We start from the raw sequence: 24,448 nt of genomic DNA, 5'->3' as shown, positions 1-24,448 counted from the left end.
TTTTTTATCTTTGTTTCTTTTGTGCTGAGGACGCCTAGTTTGTATATAGGCGAAATATCCACGTTGTTTTAGTCTTTTCTCTCTACTGGCTGCAGTCTCGTTTGTTGTCTTTTCATTGAGTTTTACCTCTCTTTGTTGTTTTTTTTTGTGTCATGGCTGCCAGCTCGGCTCAAGAACTTTCATTCATCAATGATAGTACTTTCTATGATAGAGCAGCGCTGCCTATGATATTGCTTATATGGCCTTTTAATGCTTGCGTAGGTATAGTTTTTCGTTTAATTGATACTTCCCCTAAACGTTTCAACTTAATGCCCTTAAGTGTCAGTAGTTATAGTAACCATTGAAGTATTATCAAAATTATACACATAGTGTCATATGGCTATTTCAAAATCTGTCGCAACTTACCCTGAAAGGTCTAACTTAATAATGTAATGGCCGACGAATCGCCAATGGCAAATGGACGGCCGACGGCCAAAATGGAAAAGCTTAAATTGACTCTGTTTTACAGAATTAATTTAGGCTGTGTTTTTCGTTCTCGGCTGGAAGTCTTCTGATTAAGGAAATAATGCTAACCTCAAAAAAAAGAAAAAGAAAACTACAACTTACAAAAAAAAAATTTTGGTGGTGCTTTCACTTAAAAATAACAAAAAAACTTCTAGAGTAGTCATTAAAGTCCTCAAAAATTAGAATTAAACTTATGCAACCTTACAGGTAACCTTATAAACTGATATTAAATGAACTGTTAAAACACATTGAAGTGTGTTTCCTCTTTCACATTTTTTGCGCGCATCAAAACCTTCAAAATCTTTCAAAACATCTTTGTACTGTAAATTTACGTTGAAACGATTCTTTCAATTTCTATGGGTTGTTTTTCATATTTTCGAAACACAATTTAAATATATTGAACGAATTTAATCGTTTGTACAAATTTTTAAAAGTGTATTAGTACGTTCTTTTTATGTTTCAAGCAACGTGTAATAAGCTTGGATTTGAAAAACAGCGTGCTTAAATTTCGAAAACTGTTGTTAACATTTGGTTAAGCTGTTCACTCTATTATTGTTATCTTCGTATTCATTAAATCTCTAGAGGATTTAGTTTCAAAACAAGCTGACACATATTAATATTGAAGTAACAGTTTCCCGAATGTTAATGCTTTTGAAAATATTAATTTAAGTAGAAAAAACAATATATTCCCAACGTCGGTTTTGCGAATCCAGTCAGGCATGCATTTAAGAATTTTTTCTTTTTTTGCATTTGTCATATTGAAGTCCTTTCTGTAAAATCTGAGACTCAACTTGGCCAAGAATATCACAAACTTAAAAAAACTGAATTTTTTTGTGTAAAAATGTGAACAAAAACGTAGTTACTAAATTGTTCAAATTACTTAGACTTTTGAGCGGTGTTGCCAAGTAACGGCAAATTTCCGAACATATTTTGCTAAATTGTTAATATTTCTTTTAAATAAAGAAAGGCTCTGGTTTATTTTTTTAATTATAATTAAACACATTTTTACTGAAAATTTGAAATTCTTACGGCAAAAGTAGCGCAGATGTTAAAGTTATTAAGAAGGAAAATTTATAGTACGTTTCTGTGATAAAAAAAAAGCGACGAAACTACAGCCTAGTTACAATTAAATAGAACTTTTTTTTAATTTGATGGTATTTTAATGGAATTGTTCAATAATAAAATCATTCACAACATCCGGTATACAATACACTGGTTTTCTTACTTTTTGTGAACAAAATATTCATAGAAAAAATTATTAATGTTTTTATTTGGGAAGAAAAGCTAATTTTCCGAAGATTAGAAATAGTTTTAGAACAATATAGATTACATCATAATTTGGTAATTTCAAAAATTTCTACTTTTCATTCAACTTTTAAAGCACAAAACAGTTAAAAAATAACTCAATAAAAATAGCTCAGAGCATATGCATAATCCTGAATTTTTGAGTAGATTTACTAAGCTATGAGCGTTTTTAGTAAAATTAAATAAAAAAACAAGTTTTTTTAACCGAAAGTAAGGAGCGACATTAAAACTTAAAACGAACAGAAATTACTCCGCATATGAAAGGGGCTGTTCCCTGCTCAACGCCCGGCTCTTTGCGCTAAAGTTTGACTCTTTCTCTCAACTCTACTTTAACAGTACAAACTTTAGCGTAAAGAGCGAGGCGTTGAGGGGGAACAGCCCCTTTCGTATACGGGGTAATTTCTTTTCGTTTTAAGTTTTAATGTCGCTCCATACTTTCAGTTATAAAACTTGTTTTGTTTTTTTATTTAATTTCTGAACGTATTTGAGTTTTTATGTTTTGGTTTCGGCTCTCCGCAGATGAATAATTAAAACGAAATTTGCATACTTATTTTTTTGGCTAAATGGCTTTCTCATAGTTTTGATCGATCTATTTTGAGAAAGAAGGAGCGGGGGGGGAGGCCCATTTGCCCTCCAATTTTTTGGTTACTTAAAAAGGCAACTAGAAATTTTAGTTTTTTACGAACGTTTTTCATTAGTAAAAGGTATACGTAACTTACGAATTAGCTTACGTAACGAACTTCTATATTTATATGTTTTTATTACGTATATGAGGGGATTCGCCCACTTGTCAATATCTCGCTCTTTACATTAAAGCTTAAATTTTGTCCTAATTCCTTAAGAATGACCCCTGAATCACAAAGGCCGTAGAATAAATAGTTGAAGTTACTAAAAATACTTTAGCTTAAAGGATATGGTATTAGGAGGAGGTGAACCCCTTATATGTGTAAAATTTTATGTTTTTCTTAAGTTTTAATGCTGCTCCTTACTTTCAGTTGAAAAAAAATTCATATTTATTTTAGTATTTATTTATTATTCATATTTAATATTTCATTGTTTATTAAATAACGCTAGAAAATCCTGCACCCCCTTCATGGAAATTTTCTTCCCCCATGACAAATTCCTCCATGAAAAGTTTCTCCCACATAACCCCCTCTGCTCAACCCCTCCTCCCAACCAAAAAATCCCCCTAAAAACGTTTGTACACTTCCCAATAACCATTACTATATGCAAACACTGGTCAAAGTTTGTAACTTGCAGCCCCTCCCACGGGGACTGTGGGGGATTAAGTCGTCCCTAAGGACATAGTTATGAGGTTTTGACTATGCTGAATAAAATGGCTATCTCAGAATTTTAATCCGATGACTTTGGGAAAAATGATTGTGGGAGGGGGCCCTCCAATTTTTGATCACTTAAAAAGGGCACTAGAACTTTTCACTTCCGTTCGAATGAGCCCTTTCGCAAAATATTACGACCACTGGGTCGATATGATCATCCCTGGGAAAAAAAGCTCTGTTTTTTAAAGTTTCATTTACTATTTAGCCGGGTCGCTCCGTACTACAGTTCGTTACCACGAACTGTTTGATAGTACTGGCTTGGTTTTGTTTAATGAGCTTCAAAAGTAGAATTTGTTACTTAACAGATCTATGTCTCATTTTGGAACATTCTCATTTCTTATGTATTAGGTAATTCCACCGTAGTAGACAGAAGATTTTATATTATTGTTTTTTTTTCAGGACATATTTGTGAAATTTTACAAATAATAGAATATAAGAATGTGGGCTAGTGAAGTAAGTATCTATTTAAAACCTAATTCTCTAATTTTTCCTGTGAAATCATTCTCAAAAGACTTTTCTTCAAACTCGGAAAAAAGGAGAAGGAACGAGCCCAACACTTTATTCCGGGATTAATGCAAGGTTTTCCATTTTTACTGGTGTTCATATAGGTAGCCTCTTCATGGAACGACTCGTAAAGAACATGAATTGAGAAACTGTGTAAGTTTAAAACAAAATTCAAATAAAGTAAAATGTGACGTTTAAATCTAAACCAAACAGATATCACCCCGTATATGACGGTGGTTGCCTCCTTATCTTGCCCCCAACAATTTAAAAGAAAAAACCTAGTTTAAAAAAATTTGCTACAATTTATTAAAAATAGTTAAATTGGTGATTACAATGGTTTTCTGTCGAAAATTTTCTTAGTCCTGGAAAGCTATAGGGTATGGATCAAGAATGAAGCTTTGAAAAGATTGGAGTGAAGTAGGAGATTGCGTAGCTGTGTTGCCTTTGCGTGGCTTGGTACTGCAGTGAGTTGTTGACAATAACAGTAGTAGTAATAAAGTTAAAGGTAAATTTCATCGAGGTGAGCAAGAGATCGAGGGACCAGTACCCTCTCATATCTAGAGAAAATAGTATTTTATTGTTGTTCTTTGATTCAGTATAAGATAAAATTGGACTATTCAAGGGAAAAACATATTTTACTCTTTTTTTATTTCATCCTAATTATTCGTATGCACACAGAGCAATGAAGGGGGGGGGCTCACATTTAACAGTTTACTTATGAAAAATATCTTCAAGTCGAGGTAATTAATCTGCAACCATATGCACGCTTATTTCGATATAAACTGATCAAATAAGAAACATATCTACAATTTTGTCCTCCTTATCAAACATAATAATATCTATTACTTTTGAACCGTTTAAACTTAATCAGAGGCAACTCTATAGCGTTGCTTATAGTAATTAAATAAAAAAAAACTAGTTTTTTTAACTAAAAGTAAGGAGCGACATTAAAACTTAAAACGAACAGAAATTACTCCGTATATGAAATGGGTTGTCCCCTCCGCAGTCCCACGCTCTTTACGCTAAAGTTTGACTCTTTGCCACAATTCTACTTTTTAAAAAAATTAAAACTTTAGCGTAAAGAGCGTGGGACTGCGGAGGGGACAACCCATTTCATATACGGAGTAATTTCTGTTCGTTTTAAGTTTTAATGTCGCTCCTTACTTTTAGTTAAAAAAACTAGTTTTTTTTATTTAATTTCTGAACGTTTTTGAATTAATGCATGTTTGATTTTTGCTCTCCGCACATAAATTATTGAAATGAAATTAGTATATTAATTTTTTTTTTTGGCTAAATGGCTTTCTCTTAGTTTTGATCAGACGATTTTGAGAAATAAGGGGTGGGGAAGGAGGCCTAGCTGCCCTCCAATTTTTCGGTTACTTAAAAAGGCTACTAGAACTTTTAATATTCAACGAACTTTTTTATTAGTAAAAAATATACGTAACTTAAGAATTAACTTACGTAACAAACTTTTATATTCTTATATTTTTATTACGTGTACGAAGGGGTTTGTACCCTCGTTAATACCTCGCTCTTTACACTAAATCGTAATTTTTGTCCCAATTCTTTAAGAATGACCCCTGAATCAAAAAGGCCGTAGAATAAATAGTTGAAATCACTAAGAATATTTTAGCATAAAGAGCGAGGTATTTATCTCCTCCTAAATACCTCGCTCTTTATGCTAAAGTATTTTTAGAACCCCTCATATGCGTAATAATCTCTGTTCGTTTTAAATTTCAATGCTATTCCTTACTTTCATTTGAAAAAACGTTTTCATGTTTATTTTTTCATTGTTTTTTTTTTATAGCAATGCTAGAAAATCCTGCACCCTTTTCATTGAATTTTTCTTCCCCCATGACATATTCCTCAAAGGAAAGATCCTCCCACAAAGCCCTCTCCCATCAACCCCACCCCCCAAACCAAAAAACCCCCATGAAAACGTCAGTACACTTCCCAATAACCATTACTATATGTAAACACTGGTCAAAGTTTGTAACTTGCAGCCCCTCCCTCTGGGATTGTGGGGGAGTAAGTCATTCCCAAAGACATAGTTAATATGGTTTTCGACTATGCTGAACAAAATGGCTATCTTAAAATTTTAATCTGTTGACATTTGGAAAAAAATGAGCATGGGAGGGGGCCTATTTGCCCTCCAATTTTTTTGGTCACTTAAAAAGGGCACTAGAACTTTTCATTTCCGTTAGAATGAGTCCTCTCGCAACATTCTAGGACCACTTGGTCGATAATATGACCCCTGGGAAAAAAAACAAAAAAAAAAACAAACAAACAAATAAACACGCACCCGTGATTTGTCTTCTGGCAAAAAAATACAAAATTCCACATTTTTTAGATAGGAGCTTGAAATTTTTGTTATAGAGTTCTCTGATATACCGAATGCGATAGTGTGATTTTCGTTAAGATTCTATGACTTTTAGGGGATGTTTCCCCCTTTTTTCCAAAATAGGGCAAATTTTCTCAGGCTCGTAACTTTTGATGACAAAGACTAAATTAATTGAAACTTATATATTTAGAATCAGCGTAAAAATTCGATTCTTTTGCTGTATCTTTTAGCATCAAAATTCCGTTTTTTTAGAGTTTCGTTTACTACTGAGCCGGGTCGCCCCTTACTACAGTTCCTTACCACGAACTGTTTGAAAAGAAAATAATTCGGTATTTCGGGGCTTCTGACATTATTACTCCTTTGCGGAAGTTAGGCTCAAAATTGAAAAAGGATTATATTTTTTCTCTGGGCCCCTTCCACCTCTTAGTTCGTTTATTTTCCCGTTAGTTTTCACCTGTTTTCGCTTTATAGTTGTGTTATCTCTTAGTAGTTCTTTCGTTAGTTGAGTTATGGTTGTGGTATATATGTTTTATCGCTCGTATAGTTGTGCTATTTTCAAATTATACTCCATAATAGAGAGACTCCGAACACCCAGCATTGTATATTAAGCTCTTAATTTGACGTTTTTTCTAACGTGACCAGATTCGTCCTGCGCCCTTTTCATTGAATTTTTTTCCCCCATGGCATATTTCTCCAAGGAAAGATCCTCCCACATATCCCCCTCCCTCAACCCTACCCCCAAAACCAAAAATATCCCCCTGAAAACGTCTGTACATTTCCCAATAACCATTATTATATGTAAACACTGGTTGAAGTTTGTAACTTGCAACCCCTCCCCCAGGGACTGTGGGAGAGTAAGTCATCCCCAAAAACATAGTTATTGTGATTTTCGACTATGCTAAACAAAATGGCTATCTCGAAATTTTGATCCGTTGACTTTGGGAAAAAAATGAGCGTGGGAGGGGGCCTAGATGCCCTCCAATTTTTTTGGTCACTTAAAAAGGGCACTAGAACTTTTCATTTCCGTTAGAATGAGCCCTCTTGCGACATTCTAGGACCACTTGGTCGATACGATGACCCCTGGGAAAACAAAAAAAAAAACAAAAAAAAAAAAAAACAAATAAACACGCACCCGTGATTTGTCTTCTGGCAAAAAATGCAAAATTCCACATTTTTGTAGATAGGAGCTTGAAACTTCTACAGTAGGGTTCTCTGATACGCTGAATCTGATGGTGTCATTTTCGTTAAGATCCTACGACTTTTAGGGGGTGTTTCCCCCTATTTTCCTAAATAAGGCAAATTTTCTCAGGCTCGTAACTTTTGATGGCTAAGACTAAACTTGATGAAACTTATATATTTAAAATCAACATTAAAATGCGATTCTTTTGATGTAGCTATTGATATTAAAATTCAATTTTTTAGAGTTTTGGTTACTATTGAGCCGGATCGCTCCTTACTACAGTTCGTTACCACGAACTGTTTGAAAGCCGTAAGGCTTCAACGCTTCATTGTTTATTGATTAATAAAAAAAACGAAAAAGAAGTTTTCCAAAGAAAATTAAAGACTTTCATTAAACTTAAAATCAGAAGAAATAAAAACCTCCTGTACTTCAAACTAAAAATGACCAGAAGTTACTATTAAAGAATAAATGAAACCCAAAACAAACAGAAGATAAATAAACAATCATGACAAAAAAAACATGCAACATGTATTGATATAAATGAATAAATAAATATTAAAACGAGTAAAGCCTAAATTGAACATGCAAATCAAGCTTGAAACGAACAAAAATCTTTTACTATTGAAGTATAAATAAAACCCAAAACGAACATAAATTAACTATACAATCATAGCAAACAATTATACTACAGGTACTAATATAAATGAATGAACAAATCTTAAAACGAGTAAAATTTAATTGAATATGCAAAGCAAGCTTAAAACGAACAAAAATGACTACAAACAAGAGTTTAAGTTCTACCTCCTTCACTACCTGTATAAGTCTAAGACATACGGCGTCATTGGCGCTTTACTAAAAATTATATGTGATTTGAACATTCTTGACAGAACTAACAAAATTAAACTGAATATTTAATCTGAACGAATGAATGAATATTTTACGAACGAATGAATATATATATATATATATATATATATATATATATATATATATATATATATATATATATATATATATATATATATATATATATATATATATATATATATATATATATATACATATATATATATATATATAAATATATATATAGATATATATATATATATAGATATATATATATATATATATATATATATATATATATATATATATATATATATATATATATATATATATATATATATATATATATATATATATATATATATATATACTGTAATTTTATTTTCATTTTCAATGAAAAAAAAATATTTTTAATATAATTTGTTTTTAGTGAAGCGCTAATGACACAGTAGGCTTTAAACTTTTATAATTTGGGAAGGCGGCAGTAGCCAAACTTTTGTTTTAGTGAAACTCTTTCTGTATTGAACAGTCTCGGGAATAAACTAATATAATTAAAAGTGAATATTTGATTTATCTTGATAGTAATTGCTGAAAGATCATCAGATCAAATATAATTTTATGTTAATTTTTATTTTCATTTTCAACATTGTTATAAGTATAAAAGAAAAGATTTTTAATATCATTCATTTTCAGCAAAGCGCCAATTAGGTTTTAGACTATCACAGTTGATGAAGGAGGCAGTAACCAAAGTTTTGTTTGTGGTGATATTTTGTTCATTTTAAGATTGATTTCCATATTTAATTTATGTTTTACTTGTTTTAAGATTTATTTATTCATTTATATTAGTATCTGTTGTATGTTTGTTTGCTATGATTAGTTTTTCAATTTCTGTTCGTTTTGGGTCTCATTTGTACTTCAATATTAAAAGATTTTGTTCGTTTTAAGTTTGATTTGTATATTCAATTTAAGCTTTGCTCGTTTCAAAATTGATTTATTTATTTATGCAAATACATGTTGTAGCTTTTTTGCTATGATTGTTTATTTAATTTCTCTTCATTTTGGGTTTTATCGTTGTTTAATAGTAACTTTTGGTCGTTTTGAGTTTTATTTATTGTAGGTTTTTATTTCTTCTGATCTAAAGTTTAATATTGCCTTTACTTTTCTTTGAAAAACTTCTTTTTCGGAAAATTTATTTTAACTAATAAATAATAAAGCATTGAAGCCTTACAGCTTTTGCTATAGGCAACGCTATAGCGTTGCCTCTGATTAAGTTTAAACGCTTCGAGTGTATTACATAGTATTATCAAACAGTTCGTGGTAACGAAATGTAGAAAGGAGCGACCCGGCTCAATAGTAACCAAAACTCTAAAAAATGTATTTTTGATACCAATAGCTACATCAAAAGAATCGCATTTTAATGCTGGTTTTAAATATATAAGTTTCATCAAGTTTAGTCATACCCATCAATAGTTACGAGCCTGAGAAAATTTGCGTTATTTTAGAAAATAGGGGGAAACGCCCCCTAAAAGTCATAGAATCTTAACGAAAATCACACCATCAGATTCAGCGTATCAGAGAACCCTACTGTAGAAGTTTCGAGCTCCTATCTACAAAAATGTGGAATTTTGCATTTTTTGCCAGAAGGCAGATCACGGATGCATGTTTATTTATTTTTTTTGTTTTGTTTTTTTTTTTCTTTTTCCCAGGAGTGATCGTATCAATCCAGTTGTCCTAGAATGTTGCAAGAGGGCTCATTCTAACAGAAATGAAAAGTTCTAGTGCCCTTTTTAAGTGACCAAAAAAATTGGAGGGCACCTAGGCCCCCTCCCACGCTAATTATTTTCCCAAAGTCAACGGATCAAAATTCTGAGATAGCCATTTTATTCAGCGTAGTCGAAAAACCTTATAACTATGTCTTTGGGGACGACTTACTCCCCCACAGTCCCCGTGGGAGGGGCAACAAGTTACAAACTTTGACCTGTGCTTACATATAGTAATGGTTATTGGGAAGTATACAGGCGTTTTCAGGAGGATTTTTTTTTGGTTTGGGGGAGGGGTTGAGAAGAGGGGGATATGCTGGGGGAACTTTCCTTCGAGAATTTGTAATGGGAGAAGAAAATTTCCATGAAGGGAGAGCAGGATTTACTAGCATTATTTAAAAAAAAAAACAATTAAAAAATAAATGTGAAAAAGCAAGAATACAAAAGTTCTTTACGTAAGCAAATTTATAAGTTACGTAAATCTTTTACCAATAAAAAGATTCGTAAAAAATTAAAAGTTCTAGTTGCCTTTTTAATTAACCAAAAAATCGGAAGGCAACTAGGCTTCGTCCCCCCCCCCCCCTCTGTTTTTCTCAAAATCATTCGATCAAAATTATGAGAAAGCCATTGAGCCAAAAAAAAAAAATGCAAATTTCGTTTTGATTATTCCTCTGCGGAGAGCCAAAATCAAAACATGCATTGATTCAAAAACATTCAGAAATTAAATAAAAAAAACAAGTTTTTTTAACTGAAAGTAAGGAGCGACATTAAAACTTAAAACGCACATAAATTACTTCGTATATGAAAGAGGCTGCTTCCTCATCAACGCCCCGCTCTTTACGCTAAAGTTTTTTACTGTTTTAAAAAGAAGAATTGAGAGAGAGTCAAACTTTAGCGTAAAGAGCGAGGCGTTGATGAGGAAGCAGCCTCTTTTCTATACGAAGTAATTTCTGTGCGTTTTAAGTTTTAATGTCGCTCCTTACTTTCAGTTAAAAAAACTTGTTTTTTTTTATTTAATATATGATAAGGGGGGACAACTTCAGATCTATTTTATAACGTAAATTCTTTTTCCGAAAAACCTCTTTCGGAAAGTTTTTATAATTAATTGGGAAGTATAACCGAAAGTGCTACTTGTTTCTTAGAAACTAAAACACAGCAAGAGTCTTATGAGGTATTGGTTATTTTGGCGTATTCTGAGATTCTGAACCGAATTCTGAAATTAAAAAATAAAAGTTTTTTTTTCAAATAGACATATATTTTACATATAGTTGTAAGTCATTCGTTCAGTATATAGATGCCAATTGTTTAAATGAATATTTCCCGAAAGTGATTTTTTCATTCGAACTCAACAATTCAAACTTCCAAGCAGAAACCAAAATTCAAGAGATCTAGATAATATCAAAACTACACAATCTGATAACCAACTTCAAAATTGGATCAGCGATGGAAAAAGGACTATGCCTCATTCAAAAACGTTGAGAAGATTAATGAAAGCAGACAGAACCTATAGGGAGACCTATTGATTTTAGAAAGGGTTAGCTGTTGAATTCTAATTTTCTATTTAAAAATTAATGGACTAATGAAAAGTATGGGCATTAAATATAGAATAAGAAAAGAATTGTTGTTTTATCTGCAAAAAAAATAGCTGGGAAAGGTAGGGGCATAGGTTGCGTTTTGAGTTTTGAGGGGGATGTAAAGAATGTGCAGACAAAACCGCTCAGTACGCTGACAAATGCTGACACATAAGCTAAGTTTCAAGGGCTGACTCTGCGTGCTGACACCTTAGAAGTTTGAGGGGGAGTCCCTCCTTCCCCTAGCTGCACCCCTTGGGAGAGGAGATGGTCTAAAGACTCACTTTATTTTCCAAAATCATATAAATTGAAAGTTATTAAATGATTTCGTTCGAACGCGGTACATGATTCCTGCACAAAATCTGGCGGGGGAGGCTATTAGTTCGTGTTGGACGAGGTACGATTCCTCTTTGCCTTTAAATTCTAAAAATGCCTAACTTTCTACTGAGGAGTTAGTGTTGGAAGAGAAGAAGGGTTCTGGAAGGTTCAAGGACCAAATTTGTGCCTCCAATTATATAGATTAAAAACCCTGACATGATCCCACTTCAGACAAGGTGTAAGATTTCTGCCTTTCCACAAAAAATTGGTGTTCATTATGTGCCTTCTCTGATTCTGATTGAAAAATTTTTCCGTGGTTATGTTTAAAATAAGTTTCAATTAGCCGTTTTTCTACTAAAAAATCGGAATTTGGAGGGATGAGGGGGGATTACTCATCAGCTTTGGTTCTTTGAGCATACAGATCAAACTCCTTACGTAATTATGCTTCAAACAAAGTGCAACGCGCCAATCTATCTGTTAAAAAGTTGGAAGAGAGGAAGGATGGTGGATAAGTCACTGCCAATTTAACGCTTTCAGCTTGTTTTAAAGCCAAATTTTGTCCTAAAACTACAGCTTGAATCCCAATATGCCACTTTCCTAATACTTTTCCTAACGTGCACCACAGCAATGAAGTTGATAGCCCATTCAAATTTCATGAACGAATTTTGTGCAAAAACTGATATGATAGACTTTTATCGGGTCTTCAAGGACTATTGATCATCATTAAAACTAAAACAGTAGCTCTATTATTTCAGAGTTGATGTTCTCGTCGTTCCAACTTTCTACTAAGAAATGAACTAAGTGTAATCTCCAGTTTCTTTAGAAACGTGAGACCGATTATGGTCAAGGAGGGCCTGGGTGCACGAGATACCATTCCTCTACCTTTGTTCCTACACAGAAAAAATGAAATAGGAAACTCAAACAAAATCCCAGACAGAAATGGCTTGATAAGTAGATGGCAGCAGTTTGGGACCCGTGGGAACAAGCTCCTTTTTTTGGATCTCTAAAGTCTTCTATTTATTATTCTAAGACTATTTTTCGATGATTGGCATGGAGCTGGAAACACATCTTAAGGACTTTTAGATTTTAGTCTCACTTAAACATGAAACTGGTGCCTGCTTGCTTCCAGGCTTTAACGAAGCTTTGCCCTTTGAAGTACAATAAAGGATTAAAGAAAGAGAACTTGGTAGAACACCTCCAGATAGTGTCCCCAAACAGATTTTGTGATTGAAGTAAAGAACAAAATCGAAACTTAAATTGAATAAAAATTACTGCTTTTTCAGCCTCTGCAGCCCATATCCATAAAACCAGTGTACTAAAAATCTACTGGTGACATTCCTCTATATTTGTAGAAAGCTTTCTTGAAGACTCAAGGCTGACACATAAAAACAAAAATATTCTTGTAGGAGCCTAAAAGTTAAGAGCAATAGCCTTTCACCATCCATGATATCGATAAATTTTAGCAGACAAATTTATCTTATAACTCGAGCAAAAGAGAAAAAAATAATTAACTTAGCGCTATCTATAGCAAAATGTGATTTTGTGTTTTTTGTATTGAAAGAATAAGCCAGCTAAAGGTTTTCAGTGATAATTAATTTCATCCGTGAGTTTTATATTTCTATTTAACGTCTTATTTTAGGAGTCTCAGATTATTTTATCAAAACTGCTTTCACAGTTACAAATTATTCTCCTGTAGAGTCTTAATAATAGTTATTATTTTCTGAATTGATGTTAATTGGAAAATTCATTCAAAAGGAAGTTTCTTCTGAAACATGTTTCCAAACTTTATTTTACTCTGCTTTGTCGGTTTGCTCTCTACTAGGTCATAGCTACTATTGAAACACTGACCTTGAAACTCCACTTCAGCTCCTGCAGTCGGCTCTGGCGAAAGGTTAAGCAAAAACCATCTATTTTGGTCCCAGGCAGGAATCACATGCTTTTTTGACATTTAATTTTATATTGATTAATTCCACATGGGGTCCATACTTTCTGTAAAAACTCTGGAGGTTTGGTAAGGACCTAGCTACTTTTTCGCGTTAAGTTAAATCACGATATAAGAAAAAAAAAGGGACAACAACCAAAGTATTGCTCCCGTAACACAATTGCTGTCAATGGTCTGAAGTCTACATTTGTTGCAATAACAGACGGTAGCTGTTCGATATTTTCAGCTAATGGATTTAAACTTATCGTCGACCACATTGGAGAATTTATATACATATCTTTTCATACTATCCTTTTCAGTGAAAATCATTCTGAATTTAACATATTTTATAGGCTTCCACGTATTCTAGAATTTAACTTGCAGTATCTTATAATATTAGCCTTTTATCTGTGTCCGTAAGCCTGCCATGAATGTTCGTATTGCTTGTTTCAAACCCAAATATTGTACTTAAGAGTACTGGCCTAAAGCTTTAGTAAATTGTGGTTTTCCCTGGGTTTTTCTTTTTTGTAATCATTTGCCATTTTAGTTTTTATGTTTGTCTTTATTTTGATACTCATTCTTAAGCCACTCATCTTTCAGTCCATAAATTAGTGTTTATTCATCTCTTATCTATTTCAATCCAGGAGGAACAGAATGAACTACTACTGCTAATAATAATAACACGTCGCAGCACCAAGCCGCCTGAGGCCAACACAGCTGCGCACGCTCCTCCTCCAACCCAATCTATTCAAGGCCTCCCTCTTTAAACCCTCCCAGGAAGTCCCCATTTCCTATAAATCTTTATTTATGACATCCTCCCGCCCAAGACGAGGACGACCTACTTTCCGTATAACCCTAGCCGGTTGGCCAAAAAGGACTATCTTCGGCAATCTGTATCCTTCATCAGTAGAACGTGGACATATCAACCTTTCTTTCATTATAGCCCTAGAAAGAGGGATTGAACCACATTTTGCTTAAAACCTACTGTTTGAAATACGGTCAGTCAGCCGGGTACCCAGGACAATCCGTAGGCAATTTCTCTGGAAAACATCTAGTAAATTCTCATCCGCTTTTCGGAGCGCCCATGCTTCAGAACCGTGTTTGATCACTGTCATCACTGCATCTTCCAATATTCTAATCTTGGTTTGCAGACTTGTCTTCCTATTTTTCCAAACTTTTTTCTAACTGTGAAAAAAAAAAACCATGACCCTTGGCTATTCTACTTTAACATTTTCACTGCTCCCACTGCCTATAGTAATAATACTACCAAGGTAAGTGAAGCTGCCCACCTGATCAATCTTTTCGTTACCCAACGTCGCCTTTTCATCTTCACTTATTCCAAGCTGTAGTGACTTAGTCTTCTTTACATTAATTTTCAAACCTATTCTAGCACCCTGAACTCGCAAAACCTCTAAAGCTTCATTCGATTTGCTCACACTTTCATCTAATATGCTTAAATCATCAGCATAATCAAATTCCAGGAGAGTTTTTCCATCCCATTTGATTCCGTAGTCTCCAATTGCCTTTCCTGTGCTCCGTAGGACGAAGTCCATCAAAATGATCCATATAAATGGGGATAGAACACAACCCTGCTGAACTCCTGATTTAATACAAAACCAGCTGTTAACCTCATTTCCTACCTTAACTCCAGCAGTATTATTCTTGTACATAGCACAAATCACTTCAATGTATTTGTCTGGTATATCATACAAGAATAATAAATTTGCTAAAGCTCTAATATCAACAAAATCGAACGCTTGCTCATAATCTATAAAACTGAGGACCAAAGGTGCTTGACAACGAAAGCACTTCTCAATTATTAACCTAAGAGTGAAAACTTGGTCGACATATCCTCCACCATTTCTGAAACCGCACTGTTCTTCTCTTAGAACTTTGTCCACAGCATCTTCCATTCTAAAAAGGATCATTTTACTAAGTAATTTGCTACCTACAGAGACCAGACTAATGCCTCGATAATTACGACACTCACTCTTGTCATCTTTCTCATACAGTGGATTAATTAAGGTTTTCCTAAAATCATTAGGTACTTCCCCTTTTTCAAAAATCATATTCATAATCTTCAGTAGCTTATTTCTAACCTCAGAGCCACCATATTTAAGAAACTCATTTATCACACTATCAGTACCTGGAGCCTTACTATTTTTTTTAATCCTTTCAGTATCGTCACAAATTCTTAATCATAAAACAAGTCTTCCTTCACATTCAGGGTATCACAAATTTCTTATTTTTCATCTATAGCTTTTCCTGCAACTGTATCTCAGTTTAGAACATTATCAAAATGTTCCGTCCATCTCTCTTTAACTCTTTCCTTATCGCTAATTGTGGCCCAATTCATATTTTTAACTGGGACTAGTCCGGATTGACTACTCCCTCTCAATTTATTAACATGCCAGTATAATATTTTACTATTATGCCGTCTAGTGCGTATTCCAGATCCTCAGCATTTTTATCCATGGCCTCCACTTCAAATCTCCTTAGTTTATATTTTATTGCTTTCTCCACTTTCGTTACATTCCTTTTCTTTTCATATGATCTATCGCTCAGATAATTCTTGTACAAACCCCTTCTACTCTCTATTAAACATAAAGCTTTTTCACTAATGAGAATGAACTGCATGAACCAATGAAAGAAATTTTCGTTGGAATTTACTTTACACAGACCAAAAATTTATACATAGCCTGTGTTACAAAAAGACAAGATTTGAACGGATAATCAGAAAAAAAAACTAATTTAACAGGCTGTCGTTGTGGCCATGTCAAGATATATCCTTTTTCCGTCATTCGACAAGTTAAAAACAAAGGGAAATCAAACACTTCTATGAAAGAGTCCTTACTCTCTGACGAAGATATTATCCATGTCTTCCACGACTATTTTGAACGATTAACATTTATAAATGTAAACTCAAAAAGGAGCCCAGTATTGGTAAAATTTACATGATGATATTCAATGTGTTGGCCTCGGGCAGCATGATCCTGCAGTAAGCTGTTAGCAGTAGAAAATTCAATAATATCTTAAACTCTAAAACGGACATTTCAAGCTCCTGTCAGCAAAATAAAACAAATAGTATTTTTTAAGAATGATTTAGTGCGCTGACCCTTAGGTTTTTTGTTTCTGTTGGTCGGTTTTTTCAGTCCATGTCCAGACGGATAAAAAAAAAATTTGCAAGCTTGTATAGACAGGATTGCTTGGACAAAAATGGCTTTCGCTCAGTGCTTCAAAAACAATTATTTCTAAAAAGTAGATTCGTTTGATGTATCAAAGCTACATTTTCGGAGTTATTCTGTTTTAAAAGGCTTGTTCTTTACTTAATGTTCATTGCCAGGAGGGGTAGAAGTCTATTTAGATGTTGAGCCATTATTTTCCCCAATAATTGCTAGGTCCAAACATTCAAATATTAGACAATTTAAATTTTGTACATCTTCTACGCTTACCACGACACAGATTCATCCTTGGAGTAAATCAGGTGTTAATAAGCTTATAGAAATAAAAAAAAAATTATCAAGCCGCCGAGCCAAGATAGTAAGCTTGCGACTTTTACCTTTTGGCACAAATAATAAACGGTTAAAAATGTAGAATTGAAAAAATAGCTCTATTCCAGGGTAAATGCTTCTTGGTTCAGAGTTGTGGGGATTTGTAAAAAAAAAAATAAGAGTTAAATTATACAAAAATATACTAAATACTTGAGAAATAAACATTTTTTTCAAATATTGAAGAAATCGAAACTTTACAGTAGGTAGGAAAGCAGGGCTTCGTTGGATAATTCAGAAACAAAAATAAATAAAATTCATCCTAAATTCTAGTAGGTCAAATACAATGCTAGTGCATGTTTTAAATATTCTTTGTTTTGCATTTCCCCCATATAAATAAATAAATTTATCCTAAATCCTAGCAGGTCAAACACAATGCTAGTGCACGTTTTAAATGTTCTTTTTTTCCCCATATAGACATTTTTTTTTCGTTCTTTTTATTAAAATTTGATATATGGATTGAAGCGTGTCCCCTTGCTAGCCGGTGGTTTAATGGGAACTTAAGGAATTTGCGTTTTTCAGCCAGATGGCTCCAGTAACGCCTGCTGTTCTGTGACATAAAGGTCAAATATAAAAAGAAAAAAATTACCGTGAATTGACTCTATTAGTACTATACTGAAAAATAACAAAACTGAATTAAATGTAAGAGGCCCTCACCGGTTTTGCAGGTAAGGGTAGTTTTTGGGTATGAAACTCGGCTTCAAAATCTAAGAAATTATATAGGTAGGCTATTTATATTTTGGATGATATAATGGCTGAAAAGATCTTTCCCAGAACTCAACTTTTTTCTCCGTCCCGTCTGAAAAAAATTACTGTGTCCTTTCCCAGAAACAATCCTGGCTACGCCTGGGCCCTCATTTTGACTAATCAGAATTATTTTCTAGCATAGTCATAATAAGTAGGTTTCGAGAAATAATCACCACGCTTCATTCCCTACATGGGGAATCAAGGGCGATCAGATTGGAGGGCATAACCAGGTTAAACCTTCTCCCTCTACAAGACTAAAATCTGCAAACACACAGTTTTGTCCCCTTCCCGTACTCCCCCCCCCTAGCCACCTTAGCAACCCCAAGTTACCTTATTTGTCGTTTTATTAGGGTATTTAATTTATAATTTTTTTTTATGTATAATGATATTATTGGTCCTCATTACATGACTATAGTTACAAAGATACTTAAAAACCCCTTACACAAAGGGGAGAGGGGGTCTCTAGACCAAGTTTATTTTAAAACATTTTTTGACCAAAACTTTAGCTTCATTGCATAATTAAATAAAAAAAAAACAAGTTTTTTTAACTGAACATAAGGAGTGTCACTAAAAAAGAAATTATTCCGTATATGAAAGGAGCTGTACCCTCCTCAAAGCTCCCCTCTTTACGCTACAGTTTTTATTGTTTTAAAAAGTAGAGTTGTAAAAAAGAGTCAAAGTTTAACGTAAAGAGTAGGGCGTTGAGAAGGGGACAGCCCCTTTCATGTACGGAAAAAATTCTGTTCGTTTTAAGTTTTAATGTCGCTCTTTACTTTCAACAAAAAAAGATTGTTTTTGTTTAATTTATGGATGTTTTTGAGTTAATGCAGGCTTTGATTTTGGCTCACCGTACATGAATAATTAAAACAAAATTTGCATATTGATTTTACTTTTTTTGGCTAAATGGCTTTTTCGAAGTTTGATCGGACGATTTTGAGAAAAAAGTGGCGGGAGAGGGGGCCTAGTTGCCCTCCAATTTTTTGGTTACTTAAAAAGGCCACTAGAACTTTTAATTTTATTTATGAACGTTTTTACTAGTAATGAATATACGTAACTTATAAATTAACTTACTTAACAAACTTCTATATTCGTATAGTGTTATTACGTATATAAGGGGGATCGCCCCATCGTCAATACCTCGCTTTTGACACTAAAGTTAGAATTTTGTTCCAATTCTTTAAGAATATCCCCTGAATCACAAAGGCCGTTTAACTAGAGTTAATAGCTCTTTCGACATTACTAAAAATATTTTAGCATAAAGAGCGAGGTATTGAGGAGAGGAAGAACCCCTTATATGCGTACTCTGTTCGCTTTGTCTTTTAATGTTGCCCCTTAATTTCTGTTGAAAAAACGTGTTTTTTTTTTAATTTCTAAACATTTTTGAATTAATGCAGGTTTTGATTTTGGCTCACCGTTCGTGAATAATTAAAATAATATTCGTTCTAACATAACGAACGTCTATGTGGTATATTTTCGTTACGTGTATGAGGGGCTCCGCCCCTTCTTCAATACCTCGCTCTTTATACTATAGTTTGAATTTTGTTTCAATTCCTTAAGAATGACCCCTGAATCACAAAAGCCTTCTAATTAGAACTAATAGCTCTTTTGAAATTGCTGGAAATACTTAGCGTAGAGAGCGAGGTATTGAAGAGGGGATGAACCCCCTGGTATACGTAATAATTTCTGTTTGTTTTAACTTTTAATGTTGCTTCTTACTTTACGTTAAAAAAAAACTGACTTTTCTATTTAATTTCCCTTTTTTTAATAACGCTGAAAAATCCGGCGCCCTCCTCATGGAAATCCTCTTCTTCCATGATAAATTCCTCCATAAAAAGATTCCTCTCACGTAACCCCTCCCTCCATGACCAGAAAAATCCCCCCGAAAACAACAGTATACTTCCCAATAACCAATACTACACGTAAACATTGGGCTAAGTTCATAACTTGCATGGGTAAGACTAAACTTGATGAAACTTATATATTTAAAATTGACATAAAATTCCAATTTTTGTTATGTATGTATTGGTATCAAAATTCCGTTTTTTTAGAATTTCAGTTACCACTGACTTCGATCGCTCCTTACTACACTTCGTTGACACAAACTGGTTAATTACTAGCTTGAGATAATATTCCATAGAGGTTACAGTCTTATACCATAACAACTTTTAGAGAAACTTAAACATGTAGCTGTAGTAAATTTAATGCGAAAGTTTATGATCAATTAAGATGGGAACTTTGAAGAAAAATATCCCTATTAGAAGTTAAGCTCAGCTTCATTTGACCTTAGAGGTTGGAATCTTTCGATTTATCAAAATCTGTACAATCAAAACTCTTAGTGAAAATGCACAATTCCCTTCTTAGCCCCTTAGTAAGAGAAAACTAAAAAAAGCGCGTTTTGCAAAAATCTGCCTAATTAAAATAAAAATCATTTACATATTTATCCAATAACAAAATTTAAATAGGAAAACAAATTTTTTAAAAGTTTGAAAAAGAGCCTGGAACCTCTCGCAACCAACAATGGGGGGCGGGGACTAGTAAATTGTACGATGTCAAAAATTGTAACCAAGGAAAGTTTTGCAATTAGGATTTTACTTTTCCCACTCCGTTAAGGAAAAAAAATAGTTAAGAAAATTTAATATATATATACCTTTCGCCACCAACAATGGGGGAGGGGGTAGTAAATTGTACGACGTCGAAAATGGTAACCAAGGAAAGTTTTGGCAATTAGGCCCACTCCGTTAAGGCCTAAGTGAATTATTCACTGGTTTTACTGTCACATACCGACATTCTTTTGTCAAAATCCCACATTATTTTCTCTTTTTAAACTTGTTTTGTCCTTTCAGATACCAGCCTAATTGTTCGCCATGTAAACAAAAAATCGTAAAAAGAACCTAAACAAAAATGGATGGCCAGTTTGAAATAAAACCTACTTCTTTATCTCCCCTGTTTCAAGGGCATTTTAAGCTCAAGGATATGTTGAGTATGTTTTAGCGACAAAAGCTAAGATAGTGTAAAAAGCATTAGGGTTTTGTACAGGGAACTCTACAATGTTTAGAGTTTTATTTTTCTGCTTTCTTACGGTTCTAACATGTGAACGAGAGACAATGGCTGTATTCCAGGTTGTGAACTATAGTAACTTTACTTTAACTATAGAAGTTACTTGAAGTAACATCCACCCGGAACGGTTGTGAAGCAACTACTGGCTTATTAGCTTTTAAGGGTATAAGCTTTTAAGAGTTTTAATTTTATTCATTACTCTTTCAGTATGATTTAGTATAATAATACTTTCAATATTTTTCTGTCTGATATTAACAGTAACGATGATGATGATGCAACGTTACTTTACTGAAGATGTTCGTTTGCTATCTTCAGTAAAAGTTACCAAGAAAGTAAACCCAAAGTCACTTTTCTGTTATTCCATCAAAAAAAGTCAGCCGGAACGAAAAAAGCTACTTTTTTGTAACTTTTAGCTACTTTTTGTTGAGCCTGGAATGCAGCCAATATTTCTCACATCAATCTTTAGCGGAAATTTCGCTTCGTCCATTTGCCAAATTACATCATTGAAATTTGGTGTACACGGTTTTTAGACTAAAAATTGGTTGGAAATCATTGAAAAACGTTATTTTTCCTATTTTCTAAAGCAGTTTAGATTGCTCCACAATAAAAAGAAAAAGGCCTGGTAAAGTTTTGGCTAAAAATGTTCATTTCAAATCCGTTTTTTGGGGGCGAAGAAATTTTCTACAAAGACATTTCGAACAAAACGTTGTTTTTGGCAATTGCTTGATTAAACAGAAAAAAAATTATCATATTTTTCGAAGTTTTATTATGCTTCAGTAATATATGGCAAAGGTTTATTTAGGAACATTACCTTTGTTCAAAGGAGCCCTTGCGGTTTTTTTTGTTTTTTTTGTTGTTTCTTAAAAATTATTTTTTCATCGGAGCTTTTGATTGCCCATACCGAATCGTTTCTGTTTTCATATACCTCTTACTTGCCTCTTGAGAATTTCTAAGAACAATACGCAATTAGAAAAAAAATGTAAATTTTTTATGAAGAATTCTGAAATTCAAAACTATTCTGTTTTTCAAATTAAAAAAATACGTTAGGGGTACCTGCAGCTTTAGTCTATCTACCTCTATCTCATCCAGGGTACGCTAATGTTCTACTACACTACCACTTGGGAAGAGTTGCAACTACTGACAGTACATTTTTAATCTGTCGAGATTTCTCTACGACGGGACGGGGAAACTGCTAGAATAACACCTGTGGAACTCGACTCCTGCGCTAAAGCTGATCAATAGAGATCAATTCCCATTGTCACATGCTGATACTGAGATTCAGCATAAAAAATGTTCTCCCTCTAAAAAAAATCCAATTATGCATATTTGCGATATAAAATAAAAATAAACTTGTTGTAGTTGCAGCTTTTTCTGTCCTTTTCATGAGTTTTCATTTTTTATCCCATAGCTAAGAATATTTAATGCATTAACTTATCTAACTGAATACATTTACGAAAAGGTGATGTAAAGGGTATCTTTTTTTCATGTTTAGATAGCCTAAAGAATTTAACGCACCATTAGTTTCTGTTTGGTTTAGTATTCCTGTGGCTACTAAAATGCATAAAATATGGAATGAATTAGTTTTATCTCTGAATATATTAAAGTTACAAAAAAAAATTCTTACTAACCGGAAGTCTAGAAACTATTTATGACTAATTGTGATTGTGTGGGGCGGTTATGGTATATAAGTTGGCTTTATATAATTATAAATGTCGTGACCAATTCAAGTTTTTATTTTAAGTCTAAAAAAATCCCGGTTTTCAATCTCAACTAAAGTTCATAGCACTTCAAGCAATAAAAATTTCAATTTTGCAATAAAAATTTCAATTTTGCTAGTAGCAACGTATTTTTTTAGTGCATTTGGCGATAAAACTGCTTATTCTTCGTACAACAAGCTTTCTTCAAGCTTTCTTGGTTAGTTTTTAAATTTTCAGTTTTGGCTAGTAGCAAGACATTTTTCTAGTGCATTTGGCGACAAACTGCTTATTCTTTGTACAACAAGCTTTCTTCAAGCTTTCTTGGTTAGTTTTTAAATTTTCAGTTTTGGCTAGTAGCAAGACATTTTTCTAGTGCATTTGGCGACAAACTGCTTATTCTTTGTACTCTTTTTAATATCTTTATTTTACTCGTTTTACTTTTTTTTGAACTAACATTTTCATAAACATTTTGCAAGTATTCAAGAACCATTCATGACCTTTAAACCGTAATATTAAAAAGCAATTTATTACTGTTTAGCTAATGCTTCTTGAATTGAAAGCCCCAAGTTTGCTTGGAAACAGTCAAAGGTTTGAAGGAGCTTCATGTTCTTCAACGCTTCAGTTGAAAGCCAACAGCCCCAAGGCAACATTCTGTGATTCCACTATCACCGAATTTTTTGGGGTTTCCCCAAATTTCCGCGATAAAGATTAGTAAATTTTGCTATAAGTGTCCACACTTTCAGATAACTAATAATTTCATACAAATTTTGCAAGTATTCAAGAACCATTCATGACTTTTAAACCGTAATATTAAAAAGTAATTTATTACTGTTTAGCTAATGCTTCTTGAATTGAAAGCCCCAAGTTTGCTTGGAAACAGTCAAAGGTTTGAAGAAGCTTCATGTTCTTCAAAGCTTCAGTTGAAAGCCAACACTGTCAAGGCAGCATGCTGTGCTAACACTGTCGCCAAATTTGTTGGGGTTTCCCCAAACTTCCGCGATAAAGATTTGTAAATTTTGCTATAAGCGTCCACTCTTCCAGATAACTAACATTTTCATTAAATTTTGCCAGTATTCAAGAACCATTTATGACTTTTAGACCGTAATATTAAAAAGCAATTTATTACTGTTTAGCTAATGCTTCTTGAATTGAAAGCCCCAACTTTGCTTGGAAATAGTCGAAATATTGAAGGAGCTTCAAGCTCTTCAACGCTTAAGTTGAAAGGCAACACCCTTAAGGCAACATGCTGTGCTACCACTATCACCGAATTTTTTGGAGTTTCCCCAAATGTCCGCGATAAAAATTAGGCTCTCCGAAACCTTGAAAATTAAAGCCAAAAAATTCGAACTATTCGTGCTTTGAACCTTCGTTTGTGTCTTTAGGAGCATTAATTGGAGGGGGGATTTCAGAAACTCTAATTTTTTTTTGGGAAAATTAAAAAAAAAAAACAATTTTGGATTCCAACACCGCAAAATGTTCAATTCGTTGTAGCCTGCATTGCTTTGACAATACAATTTATAAAGCATTAGAACTAGTGATAGATGACTAGTGATAGGGAGGTGCTGAGTGTTTACAACACTCAGCACCTCCCCTCCTCTTCAGCTTAAATGGTGCACCTATTTATATCCTTCGATCACTAATCCCTCATTATGTGTAATTTATCTCAAATGGAATGTATTGTACATTTTTAGGTTCAGTGAGTTTTACTATTTGAATAATACTTTCAATTTCTTATACCTCTAAACATAGAAGATAAACTACAGTCTTTCTAAAGATTTTTCGTCCCATTAAACACTGTAAGAAGCATATGAA

At 33.4% G+C, this 24,448-nt stretch overlaps 1 protein-coding gene across 1 annotated transcript in view; it reads right to left on the bottom strand.

Moving 5' to 3' along the window:
- LOC136038963 (blood vessel epicardial substance-A-like) overlaps window positions 1-22,091 on the bottom strand; it is a 106,524-nt gene extending 84,433 nt beyond the window's left edge. The window contains exon 1 of the mRNA XM_065722484.1: window positions 21,993-22,091. The gene's annotated coding sequence lies outside the window, so the exon portion shown is untranslated. The remainder of the gene's footprint in view (window positions 1-21,992) is intronic.
- Window positions 22,092-24,448: the final 2,357 nt, after the last annotated feature.

Source organism: Artemia franciscana, chromosome 2, assembly GCF_032884065.1.
Source record: "Artemia franciscana chromosome 2, ASM3288406v1, whole genome shotgun sequence".
Lineage (NCBI taxonomy): Eukaryota > Metazoa > Arthropoda > Branchiopoda > Anostraca > Artemiidae > Artemia > Artemia franciscana.
The sequence above is the reverse complement of the archived record's forward strand: the minus strand, read 5'-3'. Positions and strand labels throughout refer to the sequence as shown.